At 43.9% G+C, this 14,994-nt stretch overlaps 1 protein-coding gene and 1 long non-coding RNA gene across 8 annotated transcripts in view; one reads left to right on the plus strand and one right to left on the minus strand.

Annotated features, from left to right (window-relative positions):
- Positions 1–14,994, plus strand: part of ZSWIM5 (zinc finger SWIM-type containing 5) — a 193,239-nt gene that overhangs the window by 125,258 nt on the left and 52,987 nt on the right. The gene's annotated exons all lie outside the window — the stretch shown is intronic.
- On the minus strand, positions 1,623–9,869 carry LOC135965815 (uncharacterized). 2 transcript variants are annotated; one of them, XR_010578930.2, is made up of 4 exons: positions 9,730–9,869; positions 8,466–8,587; positions 7,688–8,210; positions 1,623–1,979 (listed from the first exon to the last, which is right to left on the minus strand). It is a non-coding gene; the product is annotated as an uncharacterized lncRNA (long non-coding RNA). The 2 variants fall into 2 exon arrangements; XR_012420926.1 differs by lacking the exon at positions 8,466–8,587 and having other exon boundaries at positions 1,843–1,979; positions 7,688–7,791.

Raw genomic sequence — 14,994 nt, forward strand, 5'->3', positions numbered from 1 at the left:
TTAGTCCCTATATGTGTTTGTAGCTAGACATTGCCTTATCTTTTGGGGATTGGTTACTCAGATTTGACTATCCTTCCAGCTCTGCCTCTAGCACTACTCTATGCCCTATTTGTGATTTGCTCTGGTAACTCCATACCCCAAGATTCTCTGGAATACAGCATCCTGGCCAGGACTTCAGTTTCTCTTATCCAAAAAGAAAGATTGAGGAAGGAGGCAGAACAAGATGGCAGAATAGAAGGCTACACCATTTGTTCCCTACTTCCTCACATGAGGACACCAATCTAAGAACCATCTACACACAAAAGCAGTACCCACATAAGAACCAAAAATCAGGTGAGCACTCATAATGCCTGGTTTTAACTTCATATTGCTAAAAGAGGCACTGAGGAAGTAGGAAAAAGTCTTGACTCACCAGTCCACACCTCTCCAGTCGCCCTGCAGTCATAGCATGGTGTGGAAAGCATTTTGGTGCATTGGGAAAACATAAATTGCAGCATTTCTGAGGCATTAAACTCAGGGCTGCCCTATTATAACAGAAAACAAAACCAGACCAAACTCAGCTGACACCTCCCCATAGAGGGAGCATTTAAATTGGCCCTAGCCAAAGAGGAATTACCAGTCCCAGCAGTCCAAACTTGAGTTCCAGCAAGCCTCACATCTGTGGGCTAAAGTGCTCTGGGGCCTTAAATAAACTCGAAAGGCAGTCTAGGCTGCAAGGACTGCATCTCCTAGGCAAGTCCCAATGCTGAACTGGGCCCAGAGACAGTGGACTGTGGGGAGACATGTGACCTACTGAGACACCAGCTAGGGTAGCTGAGGGAGTGATGGCATCACCCTTCCCTTAACCCCAGGCAGTTCAGTTTACAACTCCAAAAGAGGTCCCATCCCTTTGCTTGAGGAGAGGAGAGGGAAGAGTGGGGATGAGTTTGTCTTGTATCTTGGATACCAGCTCACCCACACCAGGATAGGGCACCAGTCAGAGTCGTGAAGCCCCCTTTCCAGGTCCTAGCTCCCTGTACTACATTTCTTGACACACCTTGGGCCAGAAAGGAACCTGCTGCCTTTGAAGGGAAGGAACTAGTCCTGACAGGATTCATTGCCTGCTAACTGAAGAGCCCTGGGGGCCCTGAATAACCAGCAGTGATACCCATGTACTACATTGAGAACCTTGGGTGAGACTCTGAAACTTGCTGGCTTAAGGTGAGTCTCAGGACATTCCCAGCTATGGTGGCTATGGGACAAGATGCCTTCCACTTGAGAAAAGTGGAAGTAAAAACAAAGGGGACTTTGTCTTGCACCTTAGGTACCAGCTCAGCCACAGGGTCTAGAGCACCAAGTGGCCTCTTGGGGTCCTCAATTCCAGGACTTGGCTCTTGGATGGCTTTTCTAGACCTGCCCAGGGCCATTGGAGAGTGCACTGCCCTGAAGGGTGAGTCCCAAGCCAGGCAGCATTCACCACAAGCTGACTGGAGAGGCCTTGGGCCTTAAGTGGTAGTCTAGCAGTACTCCTCATGGGCCTGTGGTAGTGGTGACCATGGGAGGCTCCTCTGCCTTTGGAAAGGGGCAGGAAGAGTGGGAAGTGTCACGTGTGTCCGTGTGAAGAGACCACCAAACAGACTGTGTGTGAGCAAAAAGGCTTTTTATTTTACTTGGGTGCAGGTGGGCTGAGTCCAAAAAGAGAGTCAATGAAGAGAGATAGGGGTGGGGAGGTTTTATAAGATTTGGGTAGGTAGTGGAAAATTACAATCAAAGGGGGTTGTTCCCTGGCTGGCAGGGGTGGGGGTCACAACGTGCTCAGTGGGGGAGCTTTTGAGCCACGATTGGCCAAGAGAAGGAATTTCACATGGTAATGTCATCAGTAAAGGCAGGGACCAGCCATTTTCACTTCTTTTGTGGTGGAATGTCATCAGTTAAGGCAGGAACTGGCCATTTTCAATTCTTTTGTGATTCTTCACTTGCTTCGGGCCATCCGAACATACCTGCAGGTCACAGGGGATACGATGGCTTAGCTTGGGCTCAGAGGCCTGACATTCCTGCCTTCTTATATTAATAAGAAAAATAACATAAAATAGTATTGAAGTGTTGGAGCAGCAAAAATTTTTTGGGGGGTGGCATGGAGAGATAATGGGTGATGTTTCTCAGGGCTGCTTTGAGCGAGATTAGGGGTGGCGTGGGAACCTAGAGTGGGAGAGGTGAAGTTGAAGGAGGATTTTGTGGTAAGGGGTGATATTGTGGGGTTGTTAGAAGGAGCATTTGTTGTATAGAATGATTGGTGATGTCCTGGATACAGTTTTGGATGAATTGAGAAACTAAACGGAGATACACAGTCTGAATAAAAGAAGGAGAAAATAGGTATTAAAGGACTAAGAATTGGGAGGACCCAGGACATCCAATTAGAGAGTGCCCAAGGGGGTTCAGCGTAATTACTTGCTTGGTTGGCGAGTTTTTGGGCTCTATCCTTGAGTTTTTTTTATGTTGTCATATACCAGGCCAGACTGAGTTAGGTAAAAACAACACTCTTCATTTAAAAATATACAGAGTCCTCCTTTTTCAGCAGTGAGTAAGTCAAGGCCTTGGCGGTTTTGGAGGACAACCGCAGCTAAAGAGTCAACGTGGGTCTGGAGGACTGATAACGTTTGTGATATGTCTGTGATGCTAGCAGAGAAGTCATTACAGAGGCTACGGAAGGTCGTGACAGAGGTTGAAATGCCTGCTATTCTAGTACTGAGAGCAATAGTGGAGGCAGAAAGTCCTAAACCAACAAGCAAGGGAATTAGTGGAATAACTCTTTTTTGTCCTGTTGGTGTCATGAGGGGAACAGGGAGCTCTTCAGTCCCATTTGCAAAAAGAATTTTGAGAGTAAGGAAAACTAGTGTGCATGTGCCTGTCCAATTAGCAAGTAGACACACATAGGTAGAGGATCCACAGAGGAAGAAGAAACCTTGTACAAGGCAAAACCAGAGATGCAAAGTAAAAAGGTGAGAAGGAGTGCTGAAAGGGGTGTCATGTACCCAGACTCCTAGGGATCCAGCTAGGGCGGCAACCATCAGAGGTTGTCATGGGGACTGATGGGGTAACTGTGTAGAGGGGGAGGTTCTCTTTTCATGATGTATGAGAAAACGTTGAGTGTCTACGAGCAACCTTTCACTGTTATTTACGGGGCTGGGTATAAGGAAACAAGAAGAGGGCCTGGGAGGAGAGTCTGACGAGCGAGGGGAAGGTAGCCAAGGATGGAGTGAAATACAGAGTAAGTATCTTCCTGAGCAATAATTACTGCTAATGTTTTTAAGTTTGCCAGTACTGATAGAGGGCTTATCTGTAATGCGGAGCTGGAAGGCTCCAGTTGTTTCAGTGATATATGTAGTTGGGCTTTGGAGATGAAGAGTGAAGGAACATCGAGAAGGTGAAAGGTTACCCAGGGGAATTCCAGTGGGTCTTTGCCGAGAGATGCATAAAGGAGCGGCCACAGGAATAGTAGTTTGTGTTGTGAGGGGTCCAAATATGGGGGGAGTAGAGTTGATATAAGGAGGAAGGTTTGTTAAGTAAGTGCGGAGGAGGGCCGCAGCTTGCTGATGTGAAATGTCTGGGGAGGTCTTGCTGGACCTGCCTAGAAAGTAAATGAGTTCTTCAGGAGGGTAAAGATGAGGGCTGTTAAAGGAAGCTTGGAGGTGTAGGGAGACAGGAGATGTTGCCCAGTCTGTATGTAAGGCGGGGACAGCTGTGTAGGCGCTGGAAGAAAGGGAAATGCAAAGCCAGCAATTGTTCGCTAAGGAGTGATTAGAAATGGCTAGGAGAGAGTGGGTAAGATTGATAGTGTGTTAGAGATAGCTGGGGAGAGGTAGAGGGTGGCATAAGAGTGGGAATGAGAACACAAGTGAATATAAAAGTAAAGAATAGAACTTCATCAGGGTGAAAGTATTGGAGGGTCCCCTGCCAGCAAAGATCATCTATCCACTCTAAGAGGGAGTTAAGAGTGGCAGTTTAGGGATAGCACCAAGAGATATCAGCTATGATGGCTTGAAGAAACTGTAAACCGGCAGTGTAAACAAGAGTAAGGCATTTATGAGTAGTTGAGAATGGTGAATAGGAGTGTGACTAGACAGAAGATAGTAGGGATGACTAGTTTTTGGGGCTCAGTCCAAGTAGTGGGGGTCACTTCGTAAAGCCCTGTTGCAAAAAGTAGGGTAAGGATGAACAGACCTAATAGAATGAAGGGATGTATTAGGCTCATAAGGGTTATTACTGTTCTTCAGAAATGCGAGTGAGTTTAAGGGAAGTAGGGGAGAATACTTGCAACTTCCAGGAGGAAGAGGAGAGATTAGGCTGGCTGTCCGACGGACACAGCTTTATCCTGGAATGGTGAACCCAGTGGGGAGGATCCTGCAGGCAGATGGCAGTTGGGGTACTATAGATGACTAAGTAGGGTCTGATCCATTAAGGTTGTAGAGTTTGAGGGGTCAGATTCTTAACAAGAACTGATCGTCCAGCTAGGGTGTCTTCATATGGCTGAGAATCTGGAGTAGGCAAGAAAAGATTAGTAGCCTGGTGAATTTCCTGTCTAGCCTTCAGGAGGACTGAAAGATAGTCGCCTGGAGGGCTGGTGTCTGGGATGAGGTTGGGACCGAGCAAGAAAGTGCGTCCATATAAAAGTTCAAATGGATTGTACCCTGTAGCATCTCAAGGATGGGTTCTAATTCTAAGAAGGACAAGAGGCAAAAGTACTGTCCAGTCCTTTTTAAGTTGGAGGCTGAGCTTGGTGAGGTGTGTCTTTAAAATTAAGACTATTAATCCGTTCTACCTTTCCTGAAGATTGAGGATGGTAAGTGATATGAGGATTCCACTGAATACCAAGAGCCTGAGAAACTGCTTGGGTGATTTGACTAGTAAAGGCCTGTCCATTATCAGACCATATAGAGGTGGGAAGGCCAAACTGAGGAATTATGTCTGACAGAAGGGAAGAAATGACTGTGATGGCCTTCTCAAACCCTGTGGGAAAGGTCTCTACCCATCCAGTGAAAGTGTCTACCCAGACCAAGAGGTATTTTAGTTTTCTGACTCGGGATATGTGAGTAAAGTCAATTTGCCAGTCCTGGGCAGGGGCAAATCCCCGAACTTGATGTGTAGGAAAGGGAGGGGGCCTGAACAATCCCTGAGGGGTAGTAGAATAGCAGATGGAACACTGAGAAGTGATTTCCTTGAGGATAGATTTCCACGATGGGAAGGAAATGAGAGGTTCTAAGAGATGGGCTAGCGGCTTGTAACCTACATGGAAGAGGTTATGAAATGACGACAGAATAGAATGGGCCTGTGAGGCTGGAAGGAAATATTTTCCTTGGTCCAAGAACCATTTGCTTGTGTGGGAAGAGATTGATAAGTGGTAGTTTCAGCAGGGGAGTAGGTGGGAGTGACCGATGAGAAGGAGAAAAACTGGCCATGAGGTTCAGAAGTTGGAATGCTAGCTGCTTCTTTAGCCACCTTATCAGCATAAACGTTGCCTAGAGCAATGGGATCTGATGCCTTTTGATGGCTCTTGCAGTCAATGACTCCAGCTTCCTTTGGAAGTAAAGCGGCCTTGAGAAGAGTTTTTGTTAAAGAAGCATTAATGATAGAGGACCCTTGTGTAGTGAGGAAACCTCTTTCTGCCCATATAACAGCATGATTGTGCAGGATATGGAAGGCATATTTAGAGTCAGTGTAAATATTGACACGTAGTGCCTTTGCAAGAGTGAGGGCCCGAGTTAAGGCAATGAGTTGGGCTTGCTGAGAGGTAGTGGAGGCGGGCAGAGTGGTGGCCTCAAAGACAGATGTGGAAGATACTATAGCATAGCCTGCCTTTGCTGATGAGTGGTGATTAGGCGTGGTGGAACTACCATCAATAAACCAAATGTGATCAGGGTGAGGAATAGTTAAGAAGGAAATATGGGGAAATAGGGTGAATGTCAGGTCGATCACAGAGAGATACAGTCATGAGAGTCAGGTGTGGTATCTGGAATAATGTGGGAGGCTGGATTGAAGTCTGGGCCAGGAACAATGGTAAGTGTGGGAGACTCAACAAAGAGTGAGTATAGCTGAAGGAGCCGGGGAGCAGAAAGTATATGCATCAGGTGTGAGGAAGAAAATCGATTTTGGAAGTTATGAGAGCTGTAGAGAGTGAGTTGAGCACAGTTTGTGATTTTTGAGGGCCTCTAGAAGTATTAGGGTGGTGGCAGCTGCTGCACAGAGACACGATGGCCAGCCTAAAACAGTAAAGTCAAGTTGTTTGGACAAAAAGGCTACAGGGCGTGGTCCTGGTCCTCGTGTAAGAATTCTGACTGCACAGCCCTGCACTTTGGCTGTGTGTAATGAAAAGGGTTGGGATGAGTCAGGGAGAGCTAGCATGGTGGCAGTCTCTAAAGCTGTCTTCAAGGAATAGAAAGAGGAGTGGGGAAAGGATTTAGGATCTATGGGGTCAGCTAGGTTTTCTTTTGTGAGTTTATATAATGGTTTTGTTAGGATGGCAAAACCAAGTGTCCAGAGGTGAAAGTATCCAACCATGCTAATGAAGGAAAGGAGTTGTTGTTTTGTAGAAGGTGTTGGGATTTGAGAGATCAGTCGGACACGATCGTCAGGGAGAGCATGTGTGTTTTTACGAAGAATTATGCCAAGGTAGGTAACAGATGGAGAAGAAATTTGAGCTTTGGAGGGGGATACCCAATATCCTTTGGAGAATAAATGTTGAAGGAGCAGGAGGGTGTCTTGTTGAGAAGATTCAAAGGAGGGGCTACAAAGTAGAAGGTCATCAATATATTGAATAAGGTGAGAAGCAGAGGGGTGGAAAGAAAGGAAATCATGAGAAAGAGCTTGGCTGAAGTAATGAGGGCTATCCCTGAAACCTTGAGGCATCACATCCCAGGTAAGCTGCTGAGACTGATGGGTGTCAGGGTCAGTCCAGGTAAAAGCAAAGAGAGGCTGGGAAGAGGGATGCAGGGGAATAGTGAAAAAAAGCATCTTTAAGAACAAAATGGAATAGTGAGTTGTAGAGGAAGGTATTGAGGACAAAAGAGTGTACGGGTTGGGCACTGTAGGGTGGATAGGCAAAACAATTTGGTTGATAAGGTGCAGATCCCGAACTAACCTGTAAGACTTATCCGATTTTTGGACAGGTAAAATGGGGGAATTGTAAGGAGAGTTTATAGGTTTTAGAAGCCCATGCTGTAGCAGGCGAGTGATAACAGTCTTTAATCCTTTTAAAGCCTGCTGCAGGATAGGATATTGGCGTTGAGTGGGGTAAGGGTGATTAGGTTTTAATGGGATAGTAATGAGCATGTGATCAGTTGCCAGGGAGGGAGTAGAGGTGTCCCATACTGGTGGGTTAAGGTGGGGGTATACGAGAGGAAGATGCAAAGGAGGCTTTGGGTTAGGAAAAAGGGCAGCAGTGAGATGTGGCTGTAGTCCAGGAATAGTCAGGGAAGCAGATAATTTGGTTAAAATGTCTCGGCCTAATAAGGGAACTGGGCAGGTGGGGATAACTCAAAAAGAGTGCAAAAAGAATGTCCAAATTGGCACCAGGGTGGGGGAGTTTTAAGGGGTTTTGAAGCTTGGCCGTCAATACCCACAACAGTTACAGGGGCAAGGGAAACAGGCCCTTGAAAAGAAGGTAATGTGGAGTGGCTAGCCCCTGTATCGATTAAATGGGGGACGGACTTACCCTCTCCACTGTAAGAGTTACCCGAAGCTCAGCATCCATGATGGTCCAGGGGGCTTCCGAGGCGAGCAGGCAGCGTCAGTCTTCAGCTGCTAAGCTGAGGTGATCTGGGAAGGAGTTGGCCAAGGAACATTGGGTTTGGGCTCCAGGGGCTTTAGGAGCAGCAGCGGTGTGAGTCAGACAGTCCGACCTCCAGTGGAGGCCCGTACAGACAGGGCATGGCTTAGGAGGAATCCTGGGCTGCGGGTATTCCAAGGCCCAGTGGCCAGGCTTTTGGCATTTGAAGCAAGGTCCACGAGGAGGTTTTGAAGGAGCCCCTAGGAGCCGTGGCTTGGGTGTTCTGAAGTTTTTGTATGCTGGAGACGTGGTTGTGGGTCATCTTACATTGGAGGCAAGTAGCTGTGACTCATAGATGCGTTGTTGTTTGTCTGCCTCTTCACTATTATAAGTGTACACCTTGAAGGCGAGGTTAGTTAAGTCCTGTTGTAGGGTTTAAGGGCCGGAATCCAACTTCTGGAGTTTTTTCCTAATGTCAGGAGCGGATTGGGTGATAAAATGCATATTAAGAATAAGGCGGCCTCTGGCCCCTCTGGGTCTAGGGCGGTAAAGCATCTAAGGGTTGCTGCTAAGCGGGCCATGAACTGGCCTGGGTTTTCTTCTTTTCCTTGGGTAGTTTCTTTAAGCTTGTCATAATTAACAGCTTTGTAAGCTGCCTTTTTAAGCCCTTCAAAGCTAGGCAGGAAATCATGTAATCTCACCTAACTATACCCAGGGAATCTACCTGATAGTTCCATTGGGGATCCTCTCGGGGAACTGCTCTAATGCCTTCCTGGAGCTCTGGCTCATGGAGCTGGCGGTTGTCAGCATGAGATTGGGCTAGAGAAAAAACTCTTGCTGGTTCATCTAGGGAGAGGTTAGAAGTTAGGATAACGTTTAAGTCACTCCAGGTTAAATTGTAGGACAGAGTTAGATATCTGAATTCCTGTATATATTTAGTGGGGTCTGATGAGAAAGAGCCTGAACCCTGACTGATCTGAGAGAGGTCTGATAGGGAAAAAGGCACATGTATCCTGACTGTGCCTTCAGCTCCAGCCACCTCTCTAAGAGGAAATTATTGGACAGGTAGGAAAGAGCTAGTCACGAACCAAACTGTAAACTGGACCAGGTGTGAGGAGGGGAGGTGATAGAAGGATTATAGAGTAGAGAAGCGGAGACTGAGGAAAAATTGGGACCTGTTCGTCGGCCTGGCGACGAACAGCCTGGGGAGGAGGGGAGAGATCAGATGGGTCTGTAGAAAAGGAAGATTGGAAAGACTCATCTACGCTTGGGGTTGGGACTGAAGGGACAGACGAGAGGGAAAGGAGGATTTGAGAGGAATTGCATTGAGAACAGAGACTAGGGAGGGGACGAAGTATGAAAAATGCCCGGATGTAAGGCACCTTAGACCGTTTGCCCATTTTTCAACAAAAATTATCAAGGTCTTGTAGGATGGAGAAATCAAAAGTGCCGTTTTCTGGCCATTTAGAGTCATTATCAAGTTTGTATTGGTGCCAGGCGGTGTTGCAGAAGAAAATAAGGTGTTTAGGTTTTAGGTCAGGTGTGAGTTGAAGAGGTTTTAGGTTTTTAAGAACACAGGCTAAGGGAGAAGAAGGGGGAATGGAGGGTGGAAGGTTGCCCATAGTGAAGGAGGTAAGTTTAAAGAGAAAGGTGGAGACACGGAGAAGGGGGTGGGTGAGCAGCCCAGGGCTGCAATGTGGGTGACCAGCCAAAGCAGGTGTCCCTGCAGTTGACTTGCCACCAAGAGAATGTGGGTGAATGACCAAGGCAGGCATCCCTGCGGTGGTCAGACACCAAGGGAAGGCTGTCTTCCTGAGTCCGTGACTGGCGCCGGAGTTTTAGGTCCACAGATAAAATGTGTCTCCTTTGTCTCTACTAGAGAGGAAAAAGAACTGGAATTGGAAGGATGGGGAGATTGAAGGGTAGCAAGAAAGGGAGATTGAAGGGTAGCAAAAGAGGCTGGAGAAGAGAGTGAAAAGACTGCTTACCTGATTTGAAATTGGTGAGATATTGGCTAGGTGCGGTGGCTCACGCCTGTAATCCCAGCACTTTGGGAGGCCAAGGCAGGCAGATCATGAGCAAGAGATCGAGACCATCCTGGCCAACATGGTGAAACCCCGTCTCTACTAAAAATACAAAAAAATTAGCCTGGCGTGGTGGCAGGTGCCTGTAATCCCAGCTACTTGGGAGGCTGAGATAGGAGAATCGCTTGAACCTGGGAGGTGGAGCTTGCAGTGAGCTGAGGTCGTGCCATTGCACTCCAGCCTGGGCAAAAAGAGCGAAACTCCATCCCCGCCCCCGCCCCCCAAAAAAGAAAAAGAAATTGGTGAGATGTTCCTTGGGCTAGTTGGTCTGAGGACCCAAGGTTGTGGGTGGATCTCCTCACGGAGTGAGGGCGAGGACAGGGGACTGGTCTCCCAAAGGAGTCTTCTTGTCCTGGATCTTCAGCACCAATTGTCACATGCGTCCGTGTGAAGAGACCACCAAACAGGCTTTGTGTGAGCAACAAGGCTGCTTATTTCACCTGGGTGCAGGCAGGCTGAGTCCGAAAAGAGAGTCAGCGAAGGGAGATAGGGGTGGGGCCATTTGATAAGATTTGGGTAGGTAGTGGAAAATTACAATTAAAGGGGATTGTTCTCTGGCTGACAGGGGTGGGGGTCACCAGGTGCTCAGTTGGGGAGCTTTTGAGCCAGGATGAGCCAAGAGAAGGAATTTCACAAGGTAATATCATCAGTTAAGGCAGGGACCAGCCATTTTCACTTCTTTTGTGGTGGAATGTCATCAGTTAAGGCAGGAACTGGCCATTTTCACTTCTTTTGTGATTCTTCACTTGCTTTGGGCCATCTGGACTTACATACATGCAGGTCACAGGGGATACGATGGCTTAGCTTGGGCTCAGAGGCCTGACAGGAAGGACTATGTTTTGTGGTTTGAGTGCCAGTTCAGCCACAGTACAATGGAACAGCAGGTGAACATCTAAGGTTTTTTTACTCTGGTCCCTGGCTCCGGGATGGCACCTCTGGACACACCCAGAGTCTGGAGGAACCCACCATCCTGAAGAGAAGGACACAGGCCAGGCTGGCTTTGCCACCTGCTGATTGTGGAGCCTCAGGGCCTTGAGTGAACACAGGTAATAGCCAGGGAGTGGTTACAGCAAACCTTAGGTGAGACCTAATTTGGTGCTGGCTTCAGATTTGACCAAGCACAGTCCTAATGGTGGTGACCACAAGGGTACTTATGTCACACCACTTCCAGGTAGCTCAGAATAGAGAAAGATCCCATTTGTTTGGAAGAAACTAAGGGAAGAGAACAAGAGTCTTTGCCTGGTTTCCCAGAGAATTCTTCTGGATCTTGTTCTAGACCACCAAGGAGGTACCTCTATGGGTCTGCAAGAACCACAGCATTACTGGGGTTGGGGTGACCACTAAAGCAGATACAGCTTAGATCACAATACCCAAGTCCTTTCACATATCTGGAAAGCCTTCCCAAGAAGGACAGGTACAAACAAGCCCAGGCTGAGAAGACTACACCAAATACCTAACTCTTCAATGCCTGGACACTGACAAACATCTACAAGCATCAACATCATCCAGGAAAACATGACCTCATCAAATGAACTAAAGGTACCAGAAACCAATCCTGGAGAAACAGAGATGTGTAACCTTTCAGAAAGAATTCAAAATAGCTGTTTTGAGGAAACTCAAAGAAATTCAAGATAACACAAAGAAGGAATTTAGACTTCTATCAGATAAATTTAACAAAGAGATTGAAATAATTCAAAAGAAGCAGAAATTCTGGAGCTGAAAAATGCAATTAGCATACAGAAGAATGCATCAGAGTCTTTTAATAGCAGAATTCATCAAGCAGAAGAAGGAATTAGTGAGCTTGAAGACAGGCTATTTGAAAATTCACAGTCTGAGGAGATAAAAGAAAAAAAGAATAAAATGAGTGATACATACCTGAAAGATCTGGAATATAGCTTCAAGGGGCAAATCTAAGAGTTATTGGCCTTAAAGAGGACATAGAGAAAGAGATTGGGGATAGAGAATTTATTCAAAGGGATTATATCAGAGAACTTCCCAGACCTAGAGGAAGATATATCAGTATCCAAGTACAAGTAGGTTATAGAATACCAAGCATATTTAACCCAAAGAAGACTAGTTCAAGACATTTAATAATCAAACTCCCAAAGGTCAAGGATATAGAAAGGATCCTAAAAGCAGCAAGAGAAAATTAAAAAGTAACATACAATGGAGTCTGGCAGCAGACTTTTCAGTGGAAACTTTACGGGCCAGGAGAGAGTGGCATGACATGTTTAAAGTGAAGGAAAAAAAACTTTTATCCTAAAATAGTATGTTTGGCAAAAATATCCTTCAAACATGAAGGAGAAATAAAGACTTTCCCAGACAAACAAAAACTGAGGGATTTCATCAACACCAGAAATGGCCTACAAGAAATGCTAAAAGGGAGTACTTCTATCAGTACAAAAAGGATGTTCGTGAACAAGAAAAAATCATATGAAGGCACAGAACTCACTGGTGATAGTAAGTAGACAGAAGAACACAAAATATTATAATGCTTTAACTGTGATGTGTAAACTACTCTTAAGTAGAAAGACTAAACTATGAACCAATCACAAATAATAACTACAACTTTCAAGACATAGCATAATAAGATACAAGTAGAAACAACAAAAAGTTAAAAAGCAGGGGGACAAAGGTAAGTTGTAGAGTTTTTATTAGGTTTCTTTTGGCTTGTTTGCTTATTCAAATGGTGTAAGTTTTTTATCAGTTTAAAATAATGGGTTATAAGATAGTATTTGCAAGCTTCGTGGTAACTTCAAGCCAAAAACAATACAACAAATACACAAAAAGTTAAAAGTAAGAAACTAAATCATATCACCAGAGAAAATCACCTTCACTAAAGGAAAACAGGAAGGAAAGAAGGAAGAGAAGACCACAAAACAACCAGAAAACAAATAACAAAATGGCAGGACTAAGTCCTTACTTATCAATAACAACACTGAATGTAAATAGACTAAGCTCTCCAATAAAAAGACATAAAGTGGCTGCATGGATTAAAAAAAAATTAGACCCAATGATCTGTTACCTACAAGAAACACACTTCACTTATAAAGACAAACATAGACCGAAAAGGGATTGAAAAAGGTATTTCATGTCAATGAAAACAAAAAGGAGCAGGAGTAGCTATACTTTTGTCAGACAAAATAGATTTCAAGACAAAAACTATAAGAAGGTGACAATATAATGATAAAGGGGTTAGTTCAGTAAGAGTATATAGTAATTGTAAATATATATACACCCAACACTGGAGCACCCAAATATATAGAGCAAACACTATTACAGCTAAATAGAGAGATAGACTTCAGTATAGTAATAGCTGGAGACTTCAACATCCCACTATTAGCATTGGACACATCTTCCAGACAGAAAATCAACAAAGAAACATTGGATTTAATCTGCACTATAGACCAAATGCAACTAATAGATATTTACAGAACATTTCAGCCAGCAACTGCAGAATACACATTATTTTCCTCAGCACATGGATTATTCTCAGAGATAAACCACATGTTAGGTTACAAAACAAGTCTTAAAACAGTAAACAAACAAACAAACAAAAACTGAAATAAGCATCTTCTCTGACCACAATGGAATAAAACTAGAAATTAATAACAAGAGGAATTTTGGAAACTATACAAATACATGGAAATTAAACAATATGCTTCTGAATGACCAGTGGGTCAATAAAGAAATTAAGAGGAAATTGAAAAATTTCTTAAAACCAATGATAATGGAAACACAATGTACTAAAATCTATAGGATACAGCAAAACCAGTACTAAGAGGGAAATGTATAGCTATAAGTACCTAGATCAAAAAGAAGAAAAACTTCAAATAAACAATCTAATGATGTATCTTAAAGAAGTAGAAAAGCAAGAGCAAGCCAAACCCAAAATTAATATTGATAGAAAAAAGAAATAATAAAGATCAGAGCAGAAATAAATTGAAATGAAGAAAACAATACAAAAAATCAATAAAACAAAAGGTTGGTTTTTTGAAAAGTTAAACAAAATTGACAAACCTTTAGCCAGACTAAGAAAAAAAGAGAGATGACCCAAATAAATAAAATCAGAGGTGAAAAAGGAGACATTACAGCTGATAACACAGAAATTCAAAGGATCATTAGTGGTTACTGTGAACAACTATATGCCAATAAATCAGAAAATCTAAAAGCAATGGACAAATTTCAAGATGCATATAACCTATCAAGACTGAACCATGAAAAAATCCAAAACTTGAACAGACCAAATAAAGTAACAAGATCAAAGCCATAATAAAAAGTCACCCAGTAATGAAAAGCCTGAGACCCAGCTGAATTCTACCAAACATTTAAAGAAGGATTAATACCAATCTTACTCAAACTATTCTGAAAATAGAGGAGGAAGAAATACTTCCAAACTCATTCTACAAGGCAAGTATTACCCTGATACCAAAACCAGACAAAGACATATCAAAAAAATAAAACTACATGCCAATATCTCTGATGAATATTGATGCAAAAAGTCCTCAACGAAATACTAGCAAACTGAATTCAAAATACATTAAAAAGATCATTCATCATGATCAAGTGGGATTTATCCCTGGGATGCAAGGATGTTTCAATATATGGAAATCAATCAATGTGATACATCATATCAGCAGAATAAAGGATAAAAACCGTATGATCATTTCAATTGATGCTGAAAAAGCACTTGATAAAATCTAACATCTCTTCATGATAAAAACACTTTTAAAATGGGTATAGAAGGAACATACCTCAACGTAATAAAAGACATATATGGCAGACCCACAGCTAATATACTGAATGGGGAAAAACTGAAAACCTTTTCTCTAAGATCTGGAACGTGACAAGGATGCCCCATGTTACCACTGTTATTCAACATAATGCTGGAGGTCCTAGCTAGAGCAAGCAAACAAGAGAAGGAAATAAGGGGCATTTAAATTGGAAAGGAAGAAGTCAAATTATCCTCGTTTGCAGATGATATGATCTTGTATTTGGAAAAACCTAAAGACTCCACCAAGAAACTATTAGAATTGATGAATAAATTCAGTAAAATTGCAGGATACAAAATCAACATACAAAAAATCAGCAGGCCGGGCGCAGTGGCTCACGTCTGTTATCCCATCACTTTGGGAGGCCAAGGCAGGTGGATCACGTAAGGTCAGGAGT

The sequence above is a fragment of the Macaca fascicularis genome, chromosome 1 (assembly GCF_037993035.2).
Source record: "Macaca fascicularis isolate 582-1 chromosome 1, T2T-MFA8v1.1".
NCBI classification, from domain to species: domain Eukaryota; kingdom Metazoa; phylum Chordata; class Mammalia; order Primates; family Cercopithecidae; genus Macaca; species Macaca fascicularis.